The sequence below is a fragment of the Gallus gallus genome, chromosome 6, assembly GCF_016699485.2.
Source record: "Gallus gallus isolate bGalGal1 chromosome 6, bGalGal1.mat.broiler.GRCg7b, whole genome shotgun sequence".
Lineage (NCBI taxonomy): Eukaryota > Metazoa > Chordata > Aves > Galliformes > Phasianidae > Gallus > Gallus gallus.
The window spans coordinates 18,884,963-18,912,329 of NC_052537.1; the positions used below are offsets into that span (position 1 = coordinate 18,884,963).

A 27,367-nucleotide genomic window follows, 5' to 3' on the forward strand; every position below is an offset into this window, starting at 1 on the left:
CTGAACCATAAATCAAGGGATATATAATTAAATGAAGCAGATAGTCAAAACCTTGACTAAGCTGTTTATTGAGCTTTGGATGGCAAAGAGATTCTGTGGTTTCACAAAGATCTAATATAAAGATCCACTTATAAAATACAGTTCCCAGGGTTCAGGTACGCCAGGATTAATGCACGATAGCAGCTAGCACTGTGGACTGCCTACTAAAGAAGCTCATTTGCCTAGTTGAAACCAGGACTGTAGGACACTTTGCAAAAAGAAATGAGATCTGCTTGGGCCTGTGAATTATTTGTTTAGTTTGTTGTTTTTTCTTTTTTCCATAAACCAAAACATATTTTGCCCCCTGACATTTTTTCTAATGTTACTCGTAAGGGGGGACACGTATTTATTTTTTTAGAACCTTCTAAGATGTTTTAAAATTGAATTTTAAGACATAAAATTACCTTCCAAGCAAAGAGCTGCTTCTAGCTGAAAGCAAGTTTTGAAAGGGAAGAGAAGAAAAATGTTTTCCTGGAAAAAACCATTCCAAATAGATATTTATGAAATATATCAGTTGAAACAATGCTGCACTTTGAGATTTTGACAAGAAGTTGTTATGAAAAGAATCAGCATATGCTGGGAGCAAAAAGGGAATGAGAATCTTGGTTTCCAGATCTTATTTCTGTTAGTTTGTATAAACTGGATAAGTTTCCCTCGTTTTCCTCCATCTGTCCTCCTCCCCCTACAACATTATTTGGCAACCTCAACTACCATCATAGCGATGGTCACTACTACAGTCATTTGAGTAGCTTTTTTAGCGAGGATATAGTTTACAGTGCGGATGAGATGTAGGCAGTTGCCATGCTCCATGGTTTAAGTTATGAGGCACTTTGGGCTCTGCATTGCAGCACACTGTTCTCTGGAGCTCAGTGCCACCATATACCCTGAGAGTGCTGAGGCTGGCTTTCTCTGTTTTGGCTACTGGAAGCATCCCATTGCAGACAGGCTGACAGGTGCAGAGAGGATGCTCTGAGTCAGCAGAAACCATCTTAGCAGTCAATTAGGACACTCCTTGGCATTTTTTCCAATGTGAGTTGCTGCTACTTTCTCTGTTGTGTAATGCAATTGAATGCCACTTCTTCCACCATGCATTTATGAACACGTATAGATTCATGTGTACATGTTTGTTACATTTATTATGCAACTAGTCATTTAAAGCCAATAGGGATTCCTGAGCTTATTCTTAATTCTGCCTTGGGGTACATTTGAATTTTAATCAATCCAACTTTGTCAAGACCAAATTATGTTATTTGCCTCCTACCTTGCAGATATATTGCAAGCAAAATTCTTTTAAGTTATGGCATTGCATCCCAGAATAGGTTTCTTTCCTTTTCTTGGGCCCCTTTTTTCTTGGTCAACACACTCCTCATTATTATTTGTTGGAATCTGCATGTGAACAGTAAATCAATATCGTTCTCTTTACTGCTGTGTGCTATTTGCTTCTTCTTTCCTGGTAAATGAAAAAAAAAATACCGCACATGACAGCTAGGGACACTTTTCTATGTCCTGATCAGCTGTATTGTTGGCTGTGAACTTTTGAAAAATCAAACTAGCCCTGATGTCAGGAGACGCGTTGTCTTTTACAGCTCAGGAAATCCCCTCTTCTTAGCTGCTGGTGCCATGGACTTTCTCTTCCATGTAGCTACTCAAGCTTCTCCATAGTTATGAATCTATAAATCTCTTCAAGATTGTAGAGAAATTTTGAGCAGATACAACTTTTGCTAAGGTGAAAAATCCAAAATCCTATATAGATTTGGGATTGTTTGTTTATTTATTTCAGTTGTAAGAATTTCTAAATTCAAGATAGAGCCTGAAATTACATCACCTCTCAGTCAGAGAGCTGAGCCCTCAAGATTTGATGATGATCAGAGGGCTGGAGCACCTCTCCTATGAAGAAAGATTGAAGGAACTGGGCTTGTTTAGCTTAGAAAAGAGAAGGCTCCGCAGAGAACTCACTGTGGCCTTCCAGTACTTGAAGGGAGCATATAAGCAGGAGGGGGAACAGCTGTTTACGAGGGTGGATAGTGATAGGACAAGGGGGAATGGTTTTAAACTGAGACAGGGGAGGTTTAGGTTAGATATTAGGAGGAAGTTTTTCACACAGAGAGTGGTGACACACTGGAACAGTTGCCCAAGAAGGTTGTGGATGCCCCATCTCCAGAGGCATTCAAGGCCAGGCTGGATGTGGCTCTGGGCAGCCTGATCTATTTGTTGGTGAGCCTGCACATAGCAGGGGGGGTTGAAACTATATGATCATTGTGGTCCTTTTCAACCCAGGCCATTCTATGATTCTATGATTCTATGATTTGCTTTTCTGAAATCACTGTAGGGATGTAGTTGGTGCTGTGGGTAGGATGATGGGGTATGGGAACACAGTGGTTTCTTTCCTAGGAGATGGCACCTGTGAAGACAAACACTTGCCCTGTGTTTCCAGGAGAGTCAGGATTTGGCAGTTGCTACTATCAGTGAGCTCAGTTCAAAGAGATGTTACACCTCCATAGGTTCCCTCTGCCATCAGTGATAGTTGGCTGGAGGGTGAATGGGAACTTAATAGGACTGAGTTTTATGGGAGAGTGTGGGAGAACAGGGGCCAAGTATGACGGTTGCAACAGTGAGTTGCAAGGACAACCAGTTTGTGACATTTTCCATTGGGATTAAATTATTTTGATCTGTTTTTTGAACTTTTGCTGGATTTACAAAGAAATTGAAAAGAGAGAATGATTAGTCCATCTTCCCAATGAGCAGTAGATTATTTCAAACTTTAAATACTAATGAAGATTTCGTGTCTTCAGCACTGCAGCCTGCGAAACATGTAAGAATCACAAAGTTAAATTTCTGCATACAACAGACTATTACTATGTGTAGTAGGTAACAATCAGAATTCTGTGTGACTTATGACTTTGGGTAAAGAAAGTTCTGAGAACTGATTAAAGATGAGATACTGCCAGCAACTTTTTCTATAACTTAATGCAGCAAAAAGCTGCTTTCCTGCTGGAGACACTGCAGTCATTTTAACCTGCTTATTTGTTGATCTGTGATTAATTAGGACCTTCTAGAATATCTACTGCCCAACAGAAAACACTTTATTTATGCTTAGAGACATATTTATAGTTGAGATGGTAAGTGATGTATAAAATATTGGTTAAAGACCTTTGCTTTAAGTTTAATGTATTAGAGATTCAGATTTATATAATGAAATACTCAGATTATTAAAACCCACTGGTTTTCAAGGGAATTATGCATGGAAGTTATTTCTTAGGAATGATGGAACTTAATTTTCATTTTCCTGTGAGTGCAGTTTTGTATAAGAATGAAACTATTTATACAAAGTCTTTTTCACATACATGTGACACACTAATATAAATTCTGAGCACTATGCAAAAGAATGGCTTTAAGCTCTTTCTTCCAACTCCAGAATATCATATTGAAATGTATGCTGAGCTCACCATATTGAAGAGAACATCATGCTTGCAAATCTATAGGATTGCTTGCTCAAATTAAGCAAGCAAACAAGAGAAAAAAAATCATTTCAAACTGTGGATTGTGTAAGGCTGATACACCAGTAAGTCCCTGAGCTCTTTCTTCAGTAGGTAACAGCAGTCTGACTATCTCCTCTACAAAACAGTGTGCATCTGGCTAGGAGTGACTTGTTTCACTTGATGCACGTGCAGTGTGTGTGTGGCACTGCAAAGCAGCAGAAGCTTGATGCTCTTGTTGAGATGCCAACAGACAGAGAGGCAAAAGGGCAGCATTCACTGGCTGCGCCTTAGTCAGAGCTGAAATTCCAAATAAGACTAAAAGAAGAACAGGTACACAAAGCATATACTCTGACTTGCTGCTTGTTTTTAAATATTGCCTTAAATCTAGATGGCACAATTAATGTTTTTCTCCTGTGGAAAGCTGGAGGATTAACAGTAAAGCTCTGCTGTGAAATGAATCACTCTGAATAACAAGGAGCCGTGCTAGAACTGTTTCTATCTATATAAATAGTGCTGGAGGAAGGCCTCATTCCAGCAGTCCTTTTGTGCTCTGCAGAGTTTCTGAGTGAATACTTACAACTAAGCATATGTTGACATTTTTGCTGAACAGAGATTGATTTAAATAATGTGCGTAAATGTTCCATGAAACTTGAGCATCTGTTCCAGGTTACACAATATCACAATAGTAGTAAATTAATGAAGTGTACTGAGAAGCTGGCTCTAAAGAATACCGTGAAGAGTGAGATGAAAGCATCTACAAGTAGAAATTTTCTCTGATAATGAGGAAGAACAGTTACATCAAACATGTAAATATCTTAGGAACTGAGTAAGGGTAGGGGTGATGGACTTCTGAATGTCAGTAGGATGTCAGCTGCTGACTTGGATGAAAAAGGAAGAACCATTTGGCTGCCCAGAATTCCTTTGAAAATGATCGGGAAGGTTTCACTGTGTGAAGCTTCTTGTGTTTTGCAAGAGAAACTAGCTGAAATACCAAGTGTGTCATCTTCATCTCTCAAGTTCTCTGATTTTCTGTCAGACTGTAACACCTCTGGCTAATGATCAGTTGTCTTTGAACAGCATCTTAATAATGTAGGTAACTGCTAGAAAACCCTGCAACTTGCCTAGCTTTTCTGTTTTCTTATCTCTCAGAGGAGAGGAGGACCCAGGCTGCCCAAAGCCATAAGTGTACCATTGTGCTTCGACTGCTGTATAAGTGTGGTGTCCCTGGAATGATTCTTGGACTCCAGTGGAATCACTCCAGATTTACACCAGCTTGAAATGGGAATCCTGCTGTACAGCCCAGCAATTTGTCATTTCAGCTAGGGTCTGCCCTTTTTAGTTTAATAATTCAGCTTAAGGCAACCAAGCCAAAAAGCTATTAGAAAAATATGTGATCAACCAGATTTATTTTGTATTAATTTTGTGCATGTGGGAGTTTCTGTGGTTTACCATTTCTGTAGGTGGTAAGAAGCAGGAAGCACATGCATTGCTGGCACTAAGAAGTTCACAATCAAGGGATGAAAATGCCAAAGTTTGAGAGAACGGATCAGAAAGGTTGGGGAGAAAAGTAAAACACATTCTGAATATCTGATGCCCAGAGGCTGTGCAATAAACAGATAAAGTTTAGTTGTTTGCAAAATCTTAATTTGGCTTGAAGTGTTCAGCCTTTAGGTCAATTGAAAAAGTAACATTTTGAAAAGTGAAAAATAACAGAACTACTATTTTTTTTTTTTAATCAAATAAAAAATGTTTCAAATGTCTTGATTTTTTTTTTCATCTATACCTGTTTCAGACCAAACACATTGCAAAATTTAAATTGGCAAATAATTCAGTCTTTTAACCAAAGTTTCTTCACATGTCTGCTCTATTTCATTATTAATAGGATCTAAAATCTTCACAATTCCAGTTCACCACAGAACAGAACATATTTGGACCCTCTCAGAAAACCATGATAAACACTAGATTCCTGGGTTGGCTTTATTCCCTCTGCAAAGCCAAACTTTTTTCACTGATAGCATTTGCCATTAGTTGTCAGTAAATCGCTTATATCTTGAGCCCTTTCAGATCACTGTCAGGGCCTTAAAGTGGGTCCGTGCCACCAATATATAGCAAGAAGCTCCAGTGCAATGTGCCATCGTCTGTTGTTCCCTTACCATGAAAGAGGCAAGTTGCTATGCTTTGTTGATTCAGCTGGAGCTCTTGGGTGGCCCATGTGCTGTTGGTCACAGGTATTGCAGCGGTGCAGAAAAAATCCTGGATTATTGTGCTTTGACTAGTTCCAGGAAGAACGATACATCCTACCAGCCAGCTTGTGATATGTAAAACTATTCTTGGCCACTGGTAGTGCTTTGCTGCCCAGAGGCAGAAGGAGACCAGGAGGATGCTGAAGTGGCAATACCTCAATGAAGAGGAATGTCTCCCCAACTACTCCCCAAGTGTGTTTCTATTTTGCTTCTGTCCTGGCTTGAACCCACTGCTTTTTATCCAAGAGCTGATTTTTATCGGTTGATGATATCACAGTTTAATAACATCAGCTGTGCTACATATGAATAGACCAAGATGGATCTATTGTTCTTTACATACTGCTTGCAGTATGGCCCCTGATTTTATGTACACAGTATGTGGAGATGGTGGATAAAAGCCAATCCCCACATGTCTGGTGGGCGAGGAACTTAATACACTTTGCTTTTCTAGTACTTAATCTATTCTAACAAAGAACCCCGTCTGTAGGTACTCTGAGCACCTACATGTTCTCTAGGCTGAGTACCACAAGGGTTAGTTTTCGGCATTTTTCATATAAGGAGAGGAGAGGGGCTCCTCATCTCTGCAGCAGCCCCCTTTGTGCAGGCCAGGATACATTGGACTGTGGAATCTCCCTGACTGCAGGCTTGCTCTCTGACACTGAAGATAAATTTTAAACATTGCTTGAAAGGAATGGGAAGATATTTGTTTCACAGTTTCCACAAAGGACTCTTTCTCCATTTTGTTACTTTCTGCAGACAAAGAATTAACAAACCTGGATAAAGCTAATACATTAGAGAAACAGAAGACAAAGGATCCCATGAAGAACTGGAAGCATTTCCTCTCTTTCATATTCTGAAGTTCAATCACCTTGTTGCTATTGCAGATCAAGTGCTATGCATCGAAGATGAGCTCCTTGCAAGCCCCGTCTTTGTCATCCTCTTTCTGCTTTCTCACATAGTGGTACTTGTACTTCACAATCCTAAGAGCAAAATAAGTTGCAGCTTTCCACACAGTGCAGGCTCTTGCCTGCAGAAGTCCATCCCATTGCCAGATGAACATCTGCAGAACCCACTCTGGTTGTGTAGCACAGTGTCATCTTGCAGCTGTACCATCCGTAAGAGGTGATAAGCATCTCTGGGTTGGTGTCTGACAGCTGGTACCTAGAACATCAGGCACTTGAGTCTTAAAGGATTTGCTTGCAGGATAGAGCTCTGAAAGACTAAAATCACCTCCTTACTAATGGCATCTATTTGTACAAGTGGAAGAGTAAGGAGCTAGTACTCAGTAAAAATCAGTGCTTTGTTACAGCCTGTGGATACTAGTGGTCCAGGTAGTCTAGAACAACAGACTGATGCAGCTGATGAAGGGAACGACTTCTGAACTTTGCTCTGGAAATGCTCCTTCATAGTTAGCAGTGAACGAATCCCTGGCACCCCGCTTCCCATAGTCGGTAGGACGGCTCCCTCTGCTGCAGCCATGGCACAAATCTCAGCTGTGTCAGCCCTGGCTGCTTCGCTTCTGTTAAAGCTCCATTCAGAAAGTAAAACAGGTGCTCCCATGGAAGGTGAGATGATAAGCAGGTTCAGAGGAGGACATTTTGTCTTCCCTCTCACCCCACGTCCCAGCCTTTGGCAGGGACAAGCCAGTGCGTAGTAATTACTCTTACACAAGAGAATCTCAGTGACTTGGTACACCGATCACAGTAGTTAACAAAAACACAGATAAATGTTTTCATGTACATACTGCAGAGATTTCTCAATTTTATTTTTAAAAGTGGGTAAAATATGTGACATAAAGAATTCAGGGAGCTGAAACCTGTTCAAAAGAGAACAGAAAGAATTGTGAGTGGAGTCTGGCCTTGGATTCCAGAGAAAAGAATCAAGTTTCTGACCATAAGTGGATTGTTTCACATCTCCAGGATAGGTTAAGTATTCCCTTGGCAAAAGGGAATAGTACGAGGATAAGTCCTCATGACTGTGAGCTGCTCAGAAACATTGGTGAATGTGGTTTTGAGAAAAAGCCAGCCCACAACAGGCCAATCTGGGGCCTCAGTAGTAAAACATTGATTTAAGTATTGACTTAGCCCATTAAAGAACCCAAATCTAACCCCACTGTTGTTTTAACATGATCAGAGTTTGTGAGTATGCACTGAAAAATGTGCATAAAGGATTGTACACTTTACCTAAGCAGCATGCTAGTCCTCTGCAATTTAAAAACAGACATTAATTCTCACATTGGTTTTAGCCTATAATGTGAATACTCTTGATCAGATGTATAGAAGGATTTCAAAGCAAAAGACAGAAGAAATGTGTTCTGTGTCTGATTATTCCATCTTTTTAGTCATAGTGCCTTGTTATAAAACCTAGCTGAAAAGGTTAACGCTTAATTTTACTGCAAAGTAAATGAACAGCTGAAAAAGCCCACACTGATAATGATATTTCTGAAAGAAAGTTATATTTAGAAACATCATTGTTTCAATCAAAACATTTCAGCATCCAGAAAAGAAAACATTTCATGTTTTTCTCTGCCTGGTCTTATCTGAAACACTTGGTTTAAAATAAAAAGAAAATGGAAACTGGAGTACAGAGATTCATATAACCATATGGTGGCAGATAAACGCTTTGAAATCTTTTAAGGCACTTCAAAAAGAAAAAAAAAGCAAATACTTGCTGCAGCACAAACTCAAAAAACTTATTTTAGTTTTCCTGGCAAAGCTGATCACTCTTTTTAAAATGTCCAAAGCACTCTTATAGAATAGCCCTTATCTTATATGTTTCCTGAGTGTATCTCAGGCTGCAGAGGAGCCAGGTCACCCTTGGCCTGCCACCCCACAGCACTGAGCTCAGTTTTGATGCTGGGCCTGCAATAGGGCTATGGTTATGAAGACTGGCAGCTAACCCAGGGGAATCTCAGTATGAGGATCTGTTGGACAGTGTTGAGAGAACAGAGCCTTTGAAAATAAAGAATGGAAAGTCTTAGATGAAATTCTTTGACTTCAATTGTTTGTGGAGTGGGAGAGGTTTATGACAGAGGCTGATAAAAGAGAAATAAACAAAACCCATGTGGTTGCCTTGCTACATCTCTTTGCATCAGAGATGTAGAAGCTCCCTAGAGCTTCTGTAGGGACTGAGGACTAAGCATGATGCCAGCTCCTTGTGTCAGTTCTGGAAGGAGCCAAAGACAGGCACACATGTAAAAGTGTACTTCATCTTTTAGTCCATCTATGTGAAAAGTATAGCAAGTATCCCTTGGCCTTGCCAGCAACATTGGCAAATAGTTCCAAATCAGTTTTGTAGGAAACGTCCTCTGAAATGCAGAGCTTAGAAGGAGAAAGAGTGTGAGGAGGGCAACTGGTTCCTCTCCTAGCCTGCAAACACAGTGTTTGAGACCCCTATCTATACTTAACTTCTGAAGAAGAAAAATGCTGCAGCAGCCCATCTCTCCAGCAGGATCACAGGGCCCAGGACAGAACATACTGAGAGTGAAGGGAAAAGCACAGAGATCTCAGCAAGGATTCTGTAATATTATGGGAGTTTGTGAGAGGACAAAGAAAAAGATGGGCGCAATCCAGACAAATGATGAATGAACAGATGTGAGCTGTCAGTGTAGAGCTGGAGTAGGAAGAGAAGCGAAAGGCTGTTGCTTAAATTTAGGAAAAAAGAAAGGTGATGGAGAGGAGGGAAATATCTATTGGTAGAAGGAAGGTAAAGGGGAAAAAAATAAGGACTCTGATTAGGAAGAAAGGGAATGAAGGATTCTGAGATGTTTAGAGAGAGAGAAAAGAGAAAGGTGGGATTTATTGGAGAAAGGGCTGTGTGAAAGCTTCTGGGGGGAGGAACTCCTCAGCTAGGCGTGCTAGCTTAAACTGATAACTTCATACAATTGCTGTGCAGACACAAATTGGTGTGGGGCAACCATCAACATGTCAGAGTTAAGTCTACAGTGAAGATTTACTGTGTGCACTGACAATTTACTGTAGCATGACAATGACCTCAGTTGGAGCTGTGAGTTCCTCAAGTAGTAGGAATAATATTTAAGGGAGAAAAATGAATGGTGGAGAGGAAGGTAGAATAAACATATGCTTTTGTAGACCTTATAACAAAGAGATGGGTAAGGTTCACAGTACTTGTGCTAGTGGTTTTGACATGAAGAGTGGCTAATGAAGCCTTATTTTCTGCTTGAATGCAAGGATCAGACTTGCTGTTGGACTTGCAGAAGGTTGCTTAGCGATGCTGGTGATTCATGGTAGCAGGACAGTGGTCTCTTGAGAGTAGTCATGAAATCTGAATTTGCTAACTGGAAATAATGATATTGTGGTGAAAGGCTCTCATCTGTTGCCAGAGACTCTTAGCGGAAGCTTATTCCAAACCATGTTTACCACAGATGTCTCCTCTCCTTTCTCTCACCAAGATCCTTTCCTGGCATATACTGAAGGATCATGTAGTTTGCCACTTCTCTTGTCCAAACAAGAAAAATTCTGGAAATTCTGACTTTACCGAAAAGAGGTTTGTAGGGGAAACAAATTAACTGTGTTCACCTCAGTAGTGACTAAATGTCAATACTAGTTTTATTTATGTGAAATAGGAGTTACTGACAACTAGACCCATATTTGACCCTTTCCAGCCTCTGCTGGAGTCCATGAGAGTTGGACTTGAGCTTCTTGCTCCTGCAGAGGCTTAGAGGCTATGGAGACAGTTTGGGACAGACTTTGGGGACAGAGCACAATTAGAGACTTGGAGGGCAGTACAGAAGGAATGTGAAATGGAATGACAGGCTTCTTTTCTCTACAACTTTTACAAGATGTTCTAGTGTTTTACTAGATTTACTTAGGCAGAGTCAGATTCATGGTGCTTTGAAATGGAAACCACTCTCACAATGTCCCATTTAGCCTGTTTTAATCAGCATTGAGACCTAGCAAGAGATTGCTGCCTCTGAAGTTCAAAGTGATTCAGATCAGAACCTGAGAAATATTCCAAATGTTTAAAGGACCTCCTTTTGTGTCTCTGGCACTTTTTAATGCCTACCATAGAAAAGCCTGCAAGCCTTGCTCTGACACTGCATATCAGCAGTATCTTTATAGCAGCCCAGTTCTAAAAAATCACATACTACTCTTACTTCCTTAAAAGTTATACACACTGCTTCTGTTCCATTGTTTTCTCCCACATCAAACGAAAAGAGAAATTGACAAGACTTTACACATAGGTTGCTCAGAAAGTAATGCCTCTTATTTATTTCCATGGAAACTGCAACAGATACAAAGAGCACAATAGCACTATTTGATAAAGCAAATTCTCAGCTACAAAACACTATTTTTCAGTGTAGTCACCACCATTAGCTATGCATTTTCACCAGCCACGAACAAGAACCTGCATGCTGCACCTGTCAAAATCTGCACCACTGGAGATGACCCACTGTTGTCAGTGGGTGCCATTTTTTCAGCATGGAGGAATTCAGTGACACATCTTTGCTCCATACACACTCCCATGTCAGATTGTCCCTCTGCTGCCATCTGTCACACAGCAACAAAATGTAACAGAATGCTGGTAGGAAGGTTTAACCTCTACTGTCATCCCACCAATGTTCACCTGATTTTGTGGGTCAGCATAGTAAAATAGGAGGCATTACTTTTGGAGCGGACCTCATATTTTATAGTGAAAAGAAGGCAAATAGCTTTGTTTAGTACTGGATTGGTACTCAGAAGAGCAGAGTGTTGCCAGACACAGGGCTACTAGATCCTTCTTCTCATGGTGTTCTGACTCATATGTTGAGGCTATAGATTATTTTTTCTTATCTTTGATTTTTTTTTTTTTAATTATCTTTGCTTCACTTCTCTCACATGGAATTTCCTTATCACTTGCAGAGTCCTCACACAACTGTATATTAGTAGCTAAGTTTATCTGCAAACATCTGCTGTATTGTCATAGGTTAGTTTGATATACGAAAGAAAACCAAAATTTCTGTTGATTTGCTTGATATACCAAGCTATCATTTGTAAGGATGCTGATTTCTATCAGCTCAGCTGTCTGCAGTACATGTGGCTGAGGAGCAAATAAGTTGGACAACTCTACCTTTTATTTTTAACGTCAGTATGTTTGTGAGTCAAGGCTATTAGCAGGGATGCTGCTGTATTGCTGGGACCAATTAAAACTTTATTTGCCTGAGAAATATTTTTTGACTCAACTCTTTCAAAAAAATACTGACTTTAGACAAGAATCCCACTCATGTCCAGGAGCAACAATGTCTCCACATATGTAGAGTGTGTTCCAGTTGTTCTTCACTGTCCCTGCACAACAATTTGATCTGCTGATACCTAACAGATTGAAACCTTTACCCTGTTTCCTTGTGTCTCAGTAGCTGTATTTGTCTTCTCTCAGGTGCAGAAATAACAGGAATATTTGCTTTTCTATCCCACAAGAAAACTGAAAATTCCATTATTTTCTCATCTTACTGGGATGAAAAAAAGTGAAATCTAGAAAATTGCTACTGGAAATGGAAAAAAAAGTATGATTAGTTTTCTTGAAATACTGTTTCCATAGATAAACAATGTTGCTCCACTTTGATCTTTTAAAATGCCTTCACTTCATGTGTAGAGATTATGTTTCAAAACACAATTTCACATTAATAATAATAATAAAAAAAAAATTGAAAAAAAGCCACAATTGCACAACCCTCTGCCACACACACACACACACACACAAACACACGTAGCAATCTTGTTTTCCAGCAAAGTTTGTTCAGAAACAACCTTTAGTACATCATAGATATTTTGTCCTTAGGATTGGAAGAGAATGCCAAGACTGATCAGAGTATGTTCTCCTCCTTTGTAAATTAGTCTCTTCACTTCAACTGTGCCTCTGGAGAGTCAGGCTGAAGCCTTTGCAAAGCATCCAGCAGAAGGCTGGGTGCTGGAGAGGGTGTGGTAGCCTGCAGGGGCCAGAGAATAATCAACTCATGTCCTGAAGCATGAAATTTGATTATCCTCTCTTTTTCAGACCACATCACTGCGGTTACGTCCAGCCATTTAAAAACCCTCCCTCAGTGCTTTGCTCTGCAGACACTGCAGCACTGAACACTGCTATTTGACTATGCATTGCATACAATAATCTCTCTTTACATTTATGTCAGAAGCCATTGAAATTCATTGACAGCCTCAGTTCACATCTCGTGAAAAAGAGTGAAAGGATTGCAGGATGAGAGGTTAATTTTTTTCTTCTCTGTGACTGTGTATTTATTATTATTATTATTATTATTATTATTTTAGCTTAATGCTTCCCTTTTCCAGAATAAACAAACAAAGCCATGCTTTTCTAGTTTTTGTCCTGTATGTGGACTGGATCTACCACAAAGTGGTTTATGGGAACAAGTAAAATGGCATCTAATGCATGGGAAAACAGCTATCAATTTCCTCTGAGTACGTATCAGTTCACTGGTGTCCATGCAGCTGTATAACATTTACCAGTAGAGGACTTACCCATGCCTTTGTACAAGGCAACGTGAGATGATGATAACCATGTTGCTTTGGAAAAAATCCAAGAGAACTTCATGTAGGAGTAAATGAGCATCTGAGTGACATTAGCAAAGACATGTCCAGTTCCCAGCAGGAGAAAAACATGTGTTAACCATAGCCTATAAAGAAAGAAATCCCAAATGCAAGTGCAACAGATCAGCACTTGCAGAACGAAGTGGGGAGGAAGGAGCACCTGAGTGGATGACTGTCTTCAATTTCATAAAACATTCAACAAGAATGGAAAGTGCTTTTGAACAGCAAAACAGCAACCACAAAGATTTCCATGCAGATGTTGGTGAACTTTGTACTGAAAGCAGTGAATGGAAGCACTTGGAGATGTGAAGAAATGAAAAGCAGGGGCTCTGGAAAAAGAAATATTTTCCCTTTTATTCTGCCAGAATGTACCTTACATGTTAGTAAATCAGTAGTCATTCTTCAGTATGATTGTCATCTGTTGAAGACATTAATGCAGCTCCATTTCTTTTCAGCATCTCACAATTTATTAATGCTTTTGTTCTTTCATGTGATGTTAGGTATTACTACTCAACAAATACCCATTGTAGAAATGGAGAACCAAGGCACTTGCAGGCTATGGTTAAATTCCCAAGCAGAATGCAGCTAAGACTCAGAGTTAGAATGTGTACCTTAGATGGCAAGCCATAACATGGAATTGCAGCCTTGAATTAGGTGACTGAACTCCCTACACAACACAAATCAAGCTAGGTGTCTTAAAAATGTGTTCTCTAGTCTTCTGTCAGATGCTCAGCACAGTCACACAGAGAGGAGTAAGGTTGAAACTCGACTATCCAAAGAGAAGGATCAAGGCAGCACTGGCACACTGGGCATTCATCTGCTTCCTTGCTGTGATGTGCTGGGAGATTCCACCTTGCGGGTCAGAGGATGCTGACAAGAATCCTGAGCACTCTGCTGCTGTTCTAGCCCTATGCTGCAGTGAGGGGTGATTTTTAATCTCAGATTGGTTGTCTGTGTTAGAATTTCTTCCAAATTTGCACTCTCTACTCATAGTTCACAGCCCACTGCCTATTCTTTCTGAATGACCTTTCTTTCTTCCTCTGTTTTGGCTTTGTATTTTCATACTCCACCATCATTATATGAAAAACCAGGCCATTCATCTTTGGTATGTGCCATTAAAAAAAAAAAAAATCAATGTGACCTTCTCATTGTTTAGATAGTTTTTAATAAGGGGGATAAAAGCCCCACTTACTGTGTCTCTATCTTCTGCCCAGTGATCTGAAGCTATTATCATTTCTGTGTTCCCGCTTAAAACATCTTTGCACTTTTTCTTTATATGTTTCTGTGATAATTAGTAATTCTCTCTCCAGAAAAATCACATGAAATTTCTTCTTCACTGTTTCGTTGTGGGAACTGCTATCTGTATAGACTTTGCAGGTTGCATTCATTTGAATGTACAAACTGTCTGCATAAAAGTCCAATCTCTCTACTTTGTTTTTCAGCGTATTTCACTTGGCCTAGTATCACACAAAGATGGGTTAAATGTCTCCTTGTGCTTACAAACTAAAATTAATTCCAGTCTGTCCACTTGGACAGCTTGCTTGTTTTCTGCTTTTTTTCCTACGTGCAGATTTCCAAAAACACTTTTCAGTACAAAGGAAGGGAAAGAAAAAATATTTTAAAATATATCAGCCCTTCTTTTGTATGAAGGCTTGTGAAATCACTGTGTTGTTAAACCATTATAGATGGCTGATCTCAGTATAATGCTCAAGTTCATATAGACAGAGGAACGGAACAACTTAATAAATACTGAGAAGATGTAGAACTGTTTTTAAATGTATCTAGATAGCCACAGCAGGGGAGTCGTGTTACTCCCATCCAGGATATTGAAGGGTGCGCTTATGCCTCTGAAGTAAAAGAAAATGATGTCAGAACAAAAGGGACCTGAAAGAGAAGTCAGATCCAGTTGGAAGTTTACAGTTGTTCTTATCAAATTACAAGTGAAGCAAGAAGCCAAGGACGACGTAAATCGAATTATATTCACAGTGTGTGCTGTAATGAGGCAGCTGGTATTGGCGCACTGTTCTCTCATCCTTCACTCTCTTATGAGACACTAATTGTATTGCATGAAACACTATTGCCTGAAAAAAAGTCAGCCCCACAGTCCTGTTACTGCAACACAGGGTTCTGGATGTGGCAGTGTGTTGGAGGAGTAAAAGCAGGCATCAGTAGCAGCATGTGCGGATCTTATGACAAAAGAACAAGCTTGAATATGATGTTGTTCATCATGATCACTTAGTGAGAAATTTGTTATAAAGAAGCTGCTTACCAGAACCTAAGCAGCACTCTGTAAATATCAATGAAATCATTGGCCACCAGCTTGACTTTTCTGAGGTTTTATGGGGTTAGGTTACAAGCATGGAAACTTTCATGCACTCAGTATGAAATGGGAGATCTTTCTTGTTGTTCCTGGAACACGGCAGAAAAAACATGCTGAGAACTGGAAGAACAACTTAGCAATAAATAGGTGAATACAACAAAGAGTTCCCATGGCATGAGCTTTCAGCCAGTGCAAATTCCTTCCTCATCCCATGTGGTCTGCAAGTAATGGGTGAATGTCTAAATAACCAGATTTTGATTGAGAATACAAAAACTGGAATCTACTTGCAGTCCAGATCATATGACTCATATGACTCTGTGCTTTATCTACAGAAGATCTATTGTCACAAAACCCAAGCAGCAAACTCTCATTAGTATTCTGTATTAGTTTTGTTCCTGAAACTAAAGAGACCACCAGAGAAATATTAGCAATATTAGAAATTAATATTTCCTCTCGCGTGCTGAACAAGGTTGTGCTGAAGTTTGCTCATGAGGTCCATTTAAATTTCATTCCCAAGGGCCACGCTGGCTTGAATCGGTATCACATTCCGACTTGATCCTGGACTTGTATCAGAATGCATCAGTGGCAGAAAGCATTTGCTCTGTGGAAGACAGAAGGGCTAAGCAAGGAAGCTTGGCACAGACATGTGAAAAATCAATATTACTGACCAGAATTATGTTTATGAGTTAGCAGGCTGGAAAAGCCTAACATTTCTCTGGGCACATCTTACAGGCATGTTTGCTGCAGATAACCCAGGCTGCCACTGACTTGGCCAGTAAATGCAATACTAGTGTTTTCCTTTGTATAAACTCTTCCTGAGCTTTTTTCCCCAAAGTATTGGAATGTGCTTTTCATCAGTAAAGGTTGACATGACTTGTTTTTTCATCTGCTTTCGGGGGGTACAGTGAAGTTGATGTTTTGTTTTGTTTTGTTTTATAAATTAACATCCGCATTCAAAACATTGGAAATCTGAACAGTAGTGTTCAAAGTTATCATTTGTTTTGGATTCCACCTCTAGATTCCAGTGTTGTGGAGTAATATTTGCTATATTAGCAGTGCAGATTTCTGTAAATGAAAGCTTATCATGCCTATCTAATGGTGAAGCATATTGTCCCTAATGCAAGATCTGTTAGTTCAAGAAACAAAGTGGGATAGAAGCGGCTGCTCTTAGGGCATTGAGAATCACAGGGTGTAGAATCTAGAGAGAAGCGGATTTCCTTGGCAATCCTTGTAGGTCGTCACAGATATCTGCTTATTTCTTGTGCATCCTTTTTTTGTTATATAAAGACCGCTGCTTTGGCAAGTGTATGAAATGAGATGTTTGGTGACACAATGACAATTGCAGTTGTGGGCGCTATCATCTGCCACCTACTAAATAGTAATTAATAAGATCTGCTCTGAACAATACCACTGGTTTGTCAAATGCTGACATGTGCAACAAATTCTAAAGGGAAGAGACACTCCATCTGGGTCCCACCCATCCACTCTCCCTCCTCCTTGTATCCTCAGCCTACTTATAAGCATTCCTTTATCTATTTCTGTTCTTTTCTCTTTTTCTTCATAGCGAAGGCTACTGTGTATAAAAAGTGACTGTGAAACATTTTCAGTCTGTTTCCAACAATATCGTGGATTTAATTGGTGTGGTATAATTAAAATTATAAATTTACAAAAAGTGGGATTTGTTTGTTTCTGTAGATGCTTTGCAGCTATGTGATTTCCCTGTGCTGCTGAAAGTCAGTGGTTGCTTCAGTTTATAAGCGTGGCTTTCATTGTTCAGCAATCACTTCTCTTATGTTTTGTCATATAATTTTTTTACTGCAGTTCTTCAAGAGATATCACCAGCCAGAAATAGAGGGAAATGTTTGTTCTTTTTAATCTGGGGGAACCACTGTACTGAGAGTGGGTACAAAATGTTCAGTGTGATGTACTATTTTTAAGTAGAGAGGTCTAGTAAATAGCGGTCCCATTTTCAGGGTAATTGCTTTCCAGCACTGCCATATCTGTATGCAGTTTAATTTGTGCTCTTCACACAGTGGGATAAATCAGGTGAATCTCTATTGAGGTTGGTGTTGTTTCCTTATCAGAACCTACACTTGTATTTCTACAACTGAACGCGATACTCAAGTTGTGAGTTTTGTTACAGCATGTAAATCTAGATTAAATTTATCATGTATTAACATCTAACATCCCAATTGGACAAAGAACTTTCTTGCGTTGCAGATGTGGAACTCAGAGATGTTAGGCGCGTAATTATCTCCTGCAGTACTGCGTTACAGATATCCCAATCTAACAACATATGAGCTAGATTCAGTGACTGAAAACAATAACACTCAGGGTGCAGCCTCACCAGAGCTGAGTACAGGGGGACAGTCCTCCTTGCTCCTGCTGGCTGCACTATTTCTGATACAAGCCAGGATGCCATTGGCCCTCTTGGCCACCTGAGCACACTGCTGGCTCATGTTCAGCCATGTGTCAATCAGCACCTCCATGTTCTTTTCCTCTGCATAGTCTTCCAGCCACTCTGCTCCAAGCCTTTGTTGTTGCATGGGGTTGATGTGACCAAAGTACAGGACCCAGCATTCGGTCTTGCTGAAGTTTATACAACTGACCTCATCCCATTGTTCCATCCTATCCAGATTCCTCTGTAGGGCCTTCCTACCTTCAGACAGATCAACACTTTTCCCAACTTGGTGTCATCTGCAAACTTACTGAGGGCATACTCAATCCCCTCATCCAGATCATCAATAAAAATATTAAACAATGGGCCCCAGTACCGAGCTCTGGGGAACACCACTCCTGACTGGCCACCAGCTGGATTTAACTCTAATCACCAACTTTCTCTGGGCTGAGCCCTCCGGCCAGTTCTTAGCAAAAAGTGCACCTGTCCAGGCCATGGGCTGCCAGATTCCCCGGGAAAATACTGTGGGAGACAACATCAAAGGCTTTGCTGAAGTCTTGGCAGACTACATCAGCAGTCTTTTCCTTATCTACAAGGCTGGTCACTTGATCATAGAAGATTAGGTTGGTCAAGCAGGACCTGTCTTTCATGAACCCATTCTGCCTGACCCTGATGCCCCGGCTGTTCCACACACGTGTGATCTCACTCAAGATAATCTGTTCCATAACCTTCCCTGGCACTGAGGTCAGACAGACAGGCCTGTAGTTCTCCACATCATCCTTACAACCCTTCTTGTATATGGGGATCACACTGGTAAGCCTCCAGTCCTCTGGGACCTCTTTATGGTTTACCAGGAACACTGATAGAAGTGGAAAGTGGCTTGGCAATCACCTTCTCTAGCTCCCTCAGCATCCTTGAGTGGATCTCATCTGGTCCTATGGACTTGTTACAGTCTAGATGGAGTAGAAGGTCTCTAACTGTCTCCACCTGAACTGTGGGGGATTTATTCTGCTCCCTGTCCCAGACTTCCAAGTAAGGGGGTAGAGTACTCTGAGGATAACTGGTATGATTATTAAAGACAGATGTAAAGAAGGCATTGAGAACAACAGCCATTTCCCTTACCTCAGTGATTGTGCTCCCTGCTGCATCCTGTAAAGGGCAAAGATTTTCCTTAGTCCTCTTCATACTGTTAATATATTTGTAAGAAAAAAAATGTTTCTCTTTTACTACAGTGGCCAGGTTGAATTTAAGCTGGACTTTTGCTGTTCTAGTTTTCTCCCTGCATATCCTAGCAATTTATTTGTTCTCTTCCTGACTTGTTCACCCCTTCTCACTCTTTCACAGGGGGTTAACACTCCTTTTCTCCTGGAGTTTCAGGTACTACCGGGAGCTAGGGCACATAGTATGTAGAGCCTGGGCTGCCTACCTGTGCCATTCCCCTGAGGGAACATAACTGTGATGCTTTCTTGGGCAGAATGTAGTAACTAACTTGTCTCCTTAATGTGAAGAATGCTTGGGCCCATGCTGACAGTTAATGTAGCCCTACTGCATAGACATGCCTGAACACTTTGGAGAAGAAATGAATGTAGGCTGTGTATCCATCTGCAAAGGCAGAAGTGAGTCTGGTTGAAATTCAGTCTACATCTGGTCTTAATCATGCTGCAGTGTTTGCCTTTATTAATTTTATCAGCTGTAATTTTATCAGATGAATCCTATGAAGTTGTAGACAATATGTATAATGCCATGGCTGCTTTGTGGGTTTTGGAAGCATTAGGTGCTATTGATTTGGTGCTATTGACCCACTTCTGTGGAATACAAGTCTGTGGAAGTGAGTGAAGAGACTTCCTCTCTCCTCCTCCTGAAAAAATAGGTATAGATAGGAATTAACCACCCTGAATCTGGCCATTTTCAATTAAGGTAAGAAAGTGCAGAACATATTTTATATATGTTCACACATATATGTGTATATGAGTGCACATTTTCTGTTTTAGTAGATGTAAATCATGACAAAATTCTGGAAACTTGGCACCTTTCCTTATCCCAAGTCTGGCATTGTGCCCACTCTGTATATAGAAGGAGTGAAAAGCTTTTTAATTTCTCCAATCCAATTCATTATGCAGTGGTGCACAAGTTGCCACATGTGTGCTTTTAGGAAGTCTCAGCACAGATGGAAATAGACCTTGTCACAAAATAAAGGTACTTATCTCTGGTGACGCTGAGCTTCCCGCTTGGAGAATGATTAGCTCTCTTGAAGTTCATTTACAGACTGATCAAAGCTGTGAAATGGCACTGATTGGTTAATGCCTGTTAATTCCTGCATGTCTTTTCAAACAAATTGGAGGAAGACTAAAGTTAGAATTTTGAATACTACAGATAAGAAAGGCCTCCTGCGCTGAGATTTGTAGATTCCCTTTTTACTAGAATAAAAGGAGACTTTTTACAATTATGTTTTGGATGCATATGGTGTATATAGATTCAGCAGAGTAGGAGTGACAAGGCCAGAACTTAATCTGCAGTTTAGTAATATAAAGAAAACCCTGGCTCCTATATTTCAAAATGTATGACCAGATGCTAATCAGAGCAGCCAATGACTGTATAAAATGTGGGAAATCCTCAGGAATGATTGTTTCTCATGATATGTAAAATAGTACAAATGGTACAAATGGCTGGACTGGCTTTTTGTTTTGCTTTTTGATCTCAACAGTGCTAAGGACTGCAACCTCCTTGACTTCTCTAAGGTGCTAATGGAATGCTGGGGTTTTCCAGGCCAGCCAGAAGCTGGAAGTCCTGGAAATATTGCAAAGGAGCCTGCATGTATCTGCCAACTCAGTTTTCCTTGGTGCAGAGGATGGACTCAGGTGGATTGGGTGATCCCAGCAGTCCCACGTTCACAGATTCAGATAAGATGGTTAAATTGTGACCTAGACACAAACTTTCCCGATTTTTAGCCTATCCTCTCCTCATAAGATTAGGCCGACATGTTGCAGCCTAAATTAAGAGGCTAGAAGAAGATTGTCTCTTGCTGGAAGCACATTGTCACTTGAAGGGGAAGGAGAGGGCTGTGCATTCCTGTCTCGTATACTAAAAGGTTATTATACATTACCAACCATTTTTTAATGAATATCTGGTTTCTTTCTTGTGCCAGACTTATTACACTGGGCAATGTACTGGGTAGACAGAACTCTTCCACTCATGGCCTCGTAAACTTGTACAGAGAGGGCTAATGATAACTCTGCTATGGGAATTCAAGGAACTTCAAGGCCTTTATTTTTCCATACGGTTCTGAACAATTGGATTGATCAATATGATGACTTCTGATATTAGCTTGGTGCATAAAAAGCTACTCGTTTCTTTTCTCCAGCATATTCTCGCATCTTTTATTCAGAAGTGTGTCAGGTGTCCTGCACCTTTAAGCATGAAGCACAAGTCCTACTGAAACATCTCCTCAAGAACACTTTGTACTGTACTCACAACCTTTCACTGTTTACTCAACCTTTCATCCCATTGTAGTGGAATGTGTAGAAAGTACTGCGAACAAGATTCTGATCTGACATACCATGGAGCAATTTAGAGTAAGTCCAGAATCCTGGATTTATTCAAGTAAAATCAAGAGGGGAATTCATCCTGCTGTGCTAGGCTTCTGTAGCCTTCTCTGGCAACTGCTGCTGTCTGTGAGAAGAGAGTGCAACTGATTTGCTGATTTGCCAGAGAATCCCAAGTGTAGGAGACAGTGTCAGCAAACAGCCCCATGACATCAGTGGTGCTAAATTCTGTTATACATGTTAAGTGTGCAACTTACTTTAGACAGGAAAAAAAGAAAGCAAATGTCTTTTCATAACCCAAGTCAAGCTAGGAACAATAAAAAATTCTTTGCCAGCTCTCTTCCTCTCTGTCCCTACTTTCTTCCTACTATTTCAGTACCAAATAGAACCCAAATTTATGGAGTGTCTCAGCTACTGAAATATAATGTTTCTTTTCTGGTTTCCATCTGAGCCTGGAGGTAGAACTGCAATAATATCACAAAATAAGCCTCTTGTATGCTGCTTCTGATCACAGTCAGGAATCAGGCCTGTCCACTAGAAGTACCTAGGCGTTCTCAAGATGAGCAGGCATCCTCCAGAGCTCTAGGAAGTACTGTCATGCCAACCCATCAGCTCCTTAGGATGCATGTTCTTTGTTACTGGCCGTGTGCAAGGTTTTCCAACCAAATCTACCCATCACATGAAGGTTTTCCAAACAGAACTGTGCCAGTTCATGGCAGCTGCTGTGAGAAGATCTTGAAACAGGTTGCCCAAAATGCTCAACTAAGGTGTGAAGGTGTTGACTATTCTCAGCTGTCTTTCAATTTACAGCTATCCCTGTATGTTGCTGTTAAAGTCACAGAAAAATATATTCATATGAAGAAGAACCCTTCTTCAGAAATGGTATTTCTGAAAACATCTGGAAATCAGTGCAAGTTTTGTGGAGTATGAAGATAAGAGGTACAAATATATAATGACATTGGTTACATTTGTTAGTTTAAGAGCATTCTTTGGGATTCTGAATACAGCAGCAAAATCCCTCCATCTATCTTCCCTTATGCTGAAAAAGTGCCCTTATTAAGGGATTAAAGATGTTATTGTAATACTATTCATAATGTATACAGTTTGCAGCCCCTCACATCTGTTTTTTGCACTATAAATCTAATCATCGAGACCCTTGTTCACATTTGTCTTGTAGATAATAGGACAGGATTCCAAAGGATTCTTGGACTGAAAGGAAATGACAGAGGGTTGGTGTAATGGTCTAATTAAAGATTTCAAAGTCAGAGGAGAAAAATCCAGAATTCTGTGGTGTGGGGAAGATATGCAGCGCTACCCCATTTTTACTGATACAGGAGTAAACAAAGCCATGTTAACCTTATATCCCAAGGAATATGCCTCTGTCAGATCACCCAGCTTCTGATGAATGGTGTTCTGATGTTCTCAGCCACACATCAAGAAAGATAAAAAAAAAAAAAACTTTATTTTGCCCATGAGAAATTCTGAAGAATCCAGGGAGCTTGTGAGAGCAGAAGGCATCTATTAATGATGATAAAGGCATCTATTAAAGATTCTTCTGAATCTTCTGTATGCTTTCTGTCATCCATTTGCAAGGCCTCTGGAGATGGTTTCCTTATGATAACACTGTAGAACAATTTACACTTATTCTAGTTTGATTATGATTGCCACAAAAGTACAGTGGGATTTGTATGGTTTTCATTGTGTCAAATGGTAAATTTAATAGACCTGAATTCTGCATCTGGCCTTTTTCCTGTCTTTCCAAGTGATTCTGATAAAGTCAATTTACTTTTCTCTTCCTCTGCTCCCCCACTACTGAAGTAATGGATGAGAATGTAGAGTGTTATATTACTAGCAAAGAAGGTGATTTTTTTTCTAGTCTTCTGTATCTGGACTGAAAATTCAGATCCAGTCAGAGATGTGATTAGCCAGGTTTTCACAACCTGGCTAAGTCTCTGTCCATCATGCCCTCACAGACCTAAGACATCATTAAAGGGCAGGAGGCAGCTCCCTGACATTTTGCTACTATCTCATCATTTGAGAGACAGCAGCCTGCATGAATGGCCATGATGAGCAGCACACCCCCGCTGCCTGTCACAGTCACATGTTAATCAAGGTACAGTAATTTGTGAGAACATTAATAAATACAAATCACTCTCCAGGGAGCTACGATACATTATTTTACCTCTCAATGATAATAGGCTTTATTATCTTGCAGGGAGATGCTCCTGTCAGGGCAATCAAGGATGTCCATTTCTAATGAAGACAAATGATCTCCTTCAAAGGAGCGGTGATCCTTGTTTTGGCTTAATGGCTCACTAGTATGAAGCATGGATTTAATCAGAGCTCCAGCTTCTGTCACACATGGGCCTTGAAGACAGGTAATTGGAGGCAGGTGCTAAGTACAATTTAAATGAAATGTCTAGTTAATAAGGATAGTTTGAAACTAGTAACTTCTCCCCCTCCCCCAGCCCTAGCCCTTTCAGGGACATGGGGGCAGCTAGATTGCTTAGGCTAAATTTCTCAGCATTGCCCTTCTCACTTCCAGTACTGTGCAGCTATTTTGAGTATGCTAGATGTCCCAGCTGGAGTGATCCTCTTTCAGATAAGATGTCCAGTTGAGGGACTGTGAGGGTTCAGAATGCTTTCTTTTGTGCTGGAAGAGGCAGCAGAGCTAAAATCTGGACAGAGAACATAGAATCATAGAATGGTTTGGGTTGGAAGGAGCTTTAAAGATCATCTAGTTCCAGCCCTCCTTCTGTGGGCTACCCAGGGCCCCAGTCTGGCCTTGAATGCCTCCAGGGATGGAGCATCCCCAGCTTCTTTGGGCAACATGTTCCAGTGCCTCACCATCCTTTGAGTAAAAATTTCGACCTCGCATCTAATCTAAATCTCTCCTCTTTTAGTTTAAAACCGTTTCCCCTTGTCCTATCACTATCTGCTCATGTAAAGTATCAGTGTCACTCTGTTTTGTAAGCTCTCACTGTTGTAGGGCCAGGCAACTAGCAGGACTGCCTCTTGACAGCAGGACGAAACTTACTATACCTAAGTCATCATAGGTGCACTTATTTCTGGGAGCATGACATAGCAGTGATATGTGAAATATATTGCTCTCAATTACTATTCACTGTGGCAGAACCGTTCAAGATTAGTTGCCCTCTAAGGAATCTTTTTTTAGAGAAGAATTAAAGTCATCCCTGGCTCAAGTTGCTTATTGAACTACTTGGAAGCAAAAATTCTTCCTGGGGGCCTCTGCAGCTTTGTCTAGATTTCGGGAAGCCAAAGAAGGTTTGGCTTTTCAGATACATTTTGAAATTCATTGTTGATTTCTTTTTAAGTTCTTTTCCCTTCATCTATTTTTAATTGAAAAAAAAGGAGAAAAAAAAAAAAAAAAAGGCCAGCTGTGATTAACAAATGAGAAATGGGACAGTCTTGAGCAGACAGTTGTACCAAGAAAACACTCAGAAGTAAAATGCTTTTAGATTAGAAGTTAGTGTCCAGTGGGTCAGAGTTCTGCTACCTTTCTTCTGCTTTATGGCTTGAATTCCTTCCAGAGATAAGGCAAATAGCCCCCAAAATGGTGAATTTCCCACTAGTGACAAAACAACAGCCAAAATGTTCGGATAGCCCTTGAAGTTCACATCAACATCACAGTCATGAATCTGATTGTAATGCAAGTAGCTGCAAAATTACAAAATCTAAATTACTAAATCAAGCTAATTTAAATACTGCAAGCACTGGAGATGCAGCAGCATGGGCTGTATCACAAACTGATCAAGACTGGCTGGCGAGTGAGCAAATTGAGTGTGTCAGCTGTGATAATGTCTGCAGAGGAGAGCAGCAGTGTTCTGTAAGTGGCAGAGGTTTATGTTTCCAAGGTAGCAATTCACATAGTCACTTCCTATTTGTGGGTTTATGTAGGGTTTGGCATGGACAGGCATGACAAAAAGCGCTGATGGGTGGGAGAGAAGGGAGATTTGATTCTGTACCAGGAGAGTGGTTACAATGTCTGTCCAGCCTTTTAAAGGTTGGCAATTTCTGTGTACCTGCGTCAAAGCAAGATGTTTATGGCAGATAGAGAAACAGTTATTCTGTCAGAGATAAAGCATTGGAAATGCTCATATTGTCACTGGTCGAGCTGAAGTCAAAAAGACACTTCCTGAATAAGAGTGGAGTTTGTGATAGCAATAAATATCATGTTTGGTGATGGAGGAAAAATGGTAGAGAAACCCCAGGCTGCAACCACATTTTCTCTCTTCTTGCAAAGCAGAACTGAGACAACTGTAACCAGAGCTACTATTCATGGAGCCATGAATGATTTATGTGTGTTCAGTGTGCAGTTATGACCTATTTTTAACATATTCCCACAACTCTTAGTGACAACTCACACTTTTATAGTGAGGAGATTCTGCCTGTAGATTGGATACCCGTGTTGGTAGGAGAGGTGGCAAATGTAATGTTAACAACTAAAGTGGACAGAAGGCAAGACCAGGGTGACCTGATGAGTCTCAGGGCTGGCATATGAGTCTTACATTCTATCTGAATCACCCTGTGGCTGGTATCAGCTTGCCTGGGCACCAAATAGTGAGAAGCTTCTGCTGTGTCCCCTTGGTTGATGTGCATGCTGCATGGAAAAAATGTTCACACTGTTCCCAGTTACTCTGGATGAACACACTTTGCTATTCTTATTGACAAGGAGCTCTTCATTACAATGTAATCTGGGAGTACTGGTGCAATATAAATGAGCAACTTTGCTTCCCCAAGAGAAGCATTACAGAAACAAGGCACTAGATCAGAGGTTCATTTATACTTACCAGGATTCACTTCCCAGCTCTGGGAGTTGTTCACCACGAGGCCAAGTCATTTTGTCTCAGAGTGTATTCCAGTGTCTGTGAAAAGCCAGAGATAATGCTACCAGCCTCTCAGGAGAGAAATGATTTGAGGCCCTCTGTGAAAGGTACTATACAGGCTCAAGCTGCCATTGTCAAACCAGTCCCAACAATACCTCATGGAATGTGTGCCTTTTGTATCTGTTCTGAAGCCGTGGGTAACAATGCCTTTTCAGGACAATAGATGCCTGCAATTCATGGTGAATTTCCTTCTCTTCTCTCATTAAAATCCATTCATTTCCAGTACAGCCTCTTCATTCTCAAACATACATCTTGGATGTTTTTCAGCTTCTATTCATCCTATTTAGTCTGCGCATCTAATCTCTTGGAGACTGAACATTTCCTCTGATGGCAGTCTTCAGAGTGCTATTCTGCCAACTGGGATGCATTGAGAGGAGCCTCTTGGCAAGCTGGCTGATTCTTGGGAGCATACATATTTGAGTAGTGAGACCTGAAGCATTTCTGCTGTGCAAGAAATCACAGTGCTCAGCACTTGGTAAAACTCAGAAGTGAACCACACAGTGGCACAAACTTCCTTCTTGTTCATGTTATGATACTCCTGCCTGTTCTGACAGGTATTTCAGGTAGAGGAGAAAGTGGTGGTAGCATTACCCAGTAGGAGGAGCAGAGAGATTGAGTCCATTTGGATCAAACTACTCAACAGCAGTGAGATCATAGCAGTTTTGGCTCAGTATCAACTCAGCAGTGCTTCAACCACTGACATAAATAAGGGCTCTGTCCTAAGCTCCTTAGGTTAGCCGTTTTGCTCTGCCGTCTTTTACAATTGGCACTTAAGCAGGAAGCTCTTGCTGCCCGAGCTCCAGAGATCCTTGAGAGCTTGGTGACATCTGGTGGGAACTGGAAGAATCACAAACCTTACGCTTCCATCTGCCGTCAGCTCTCTGTCGTGTGAGTTCTG

The 27,367-nt window shown here is 40.6% G+C and overlaps 1 long non-coding RNA gene across 1 annotated transcript in view; it reads left to right on the forward strand.

Moving 5' to 3' along the window:
• The window catches only part of LOC124418095, a 113,832-nt gene that overhangs the window by 85,475 nt on the left and 990 nt on the right, over positions 1 to 27,367 (forward strand). The gene's annotated exons all lie outside the window — the stretch shown is intronic.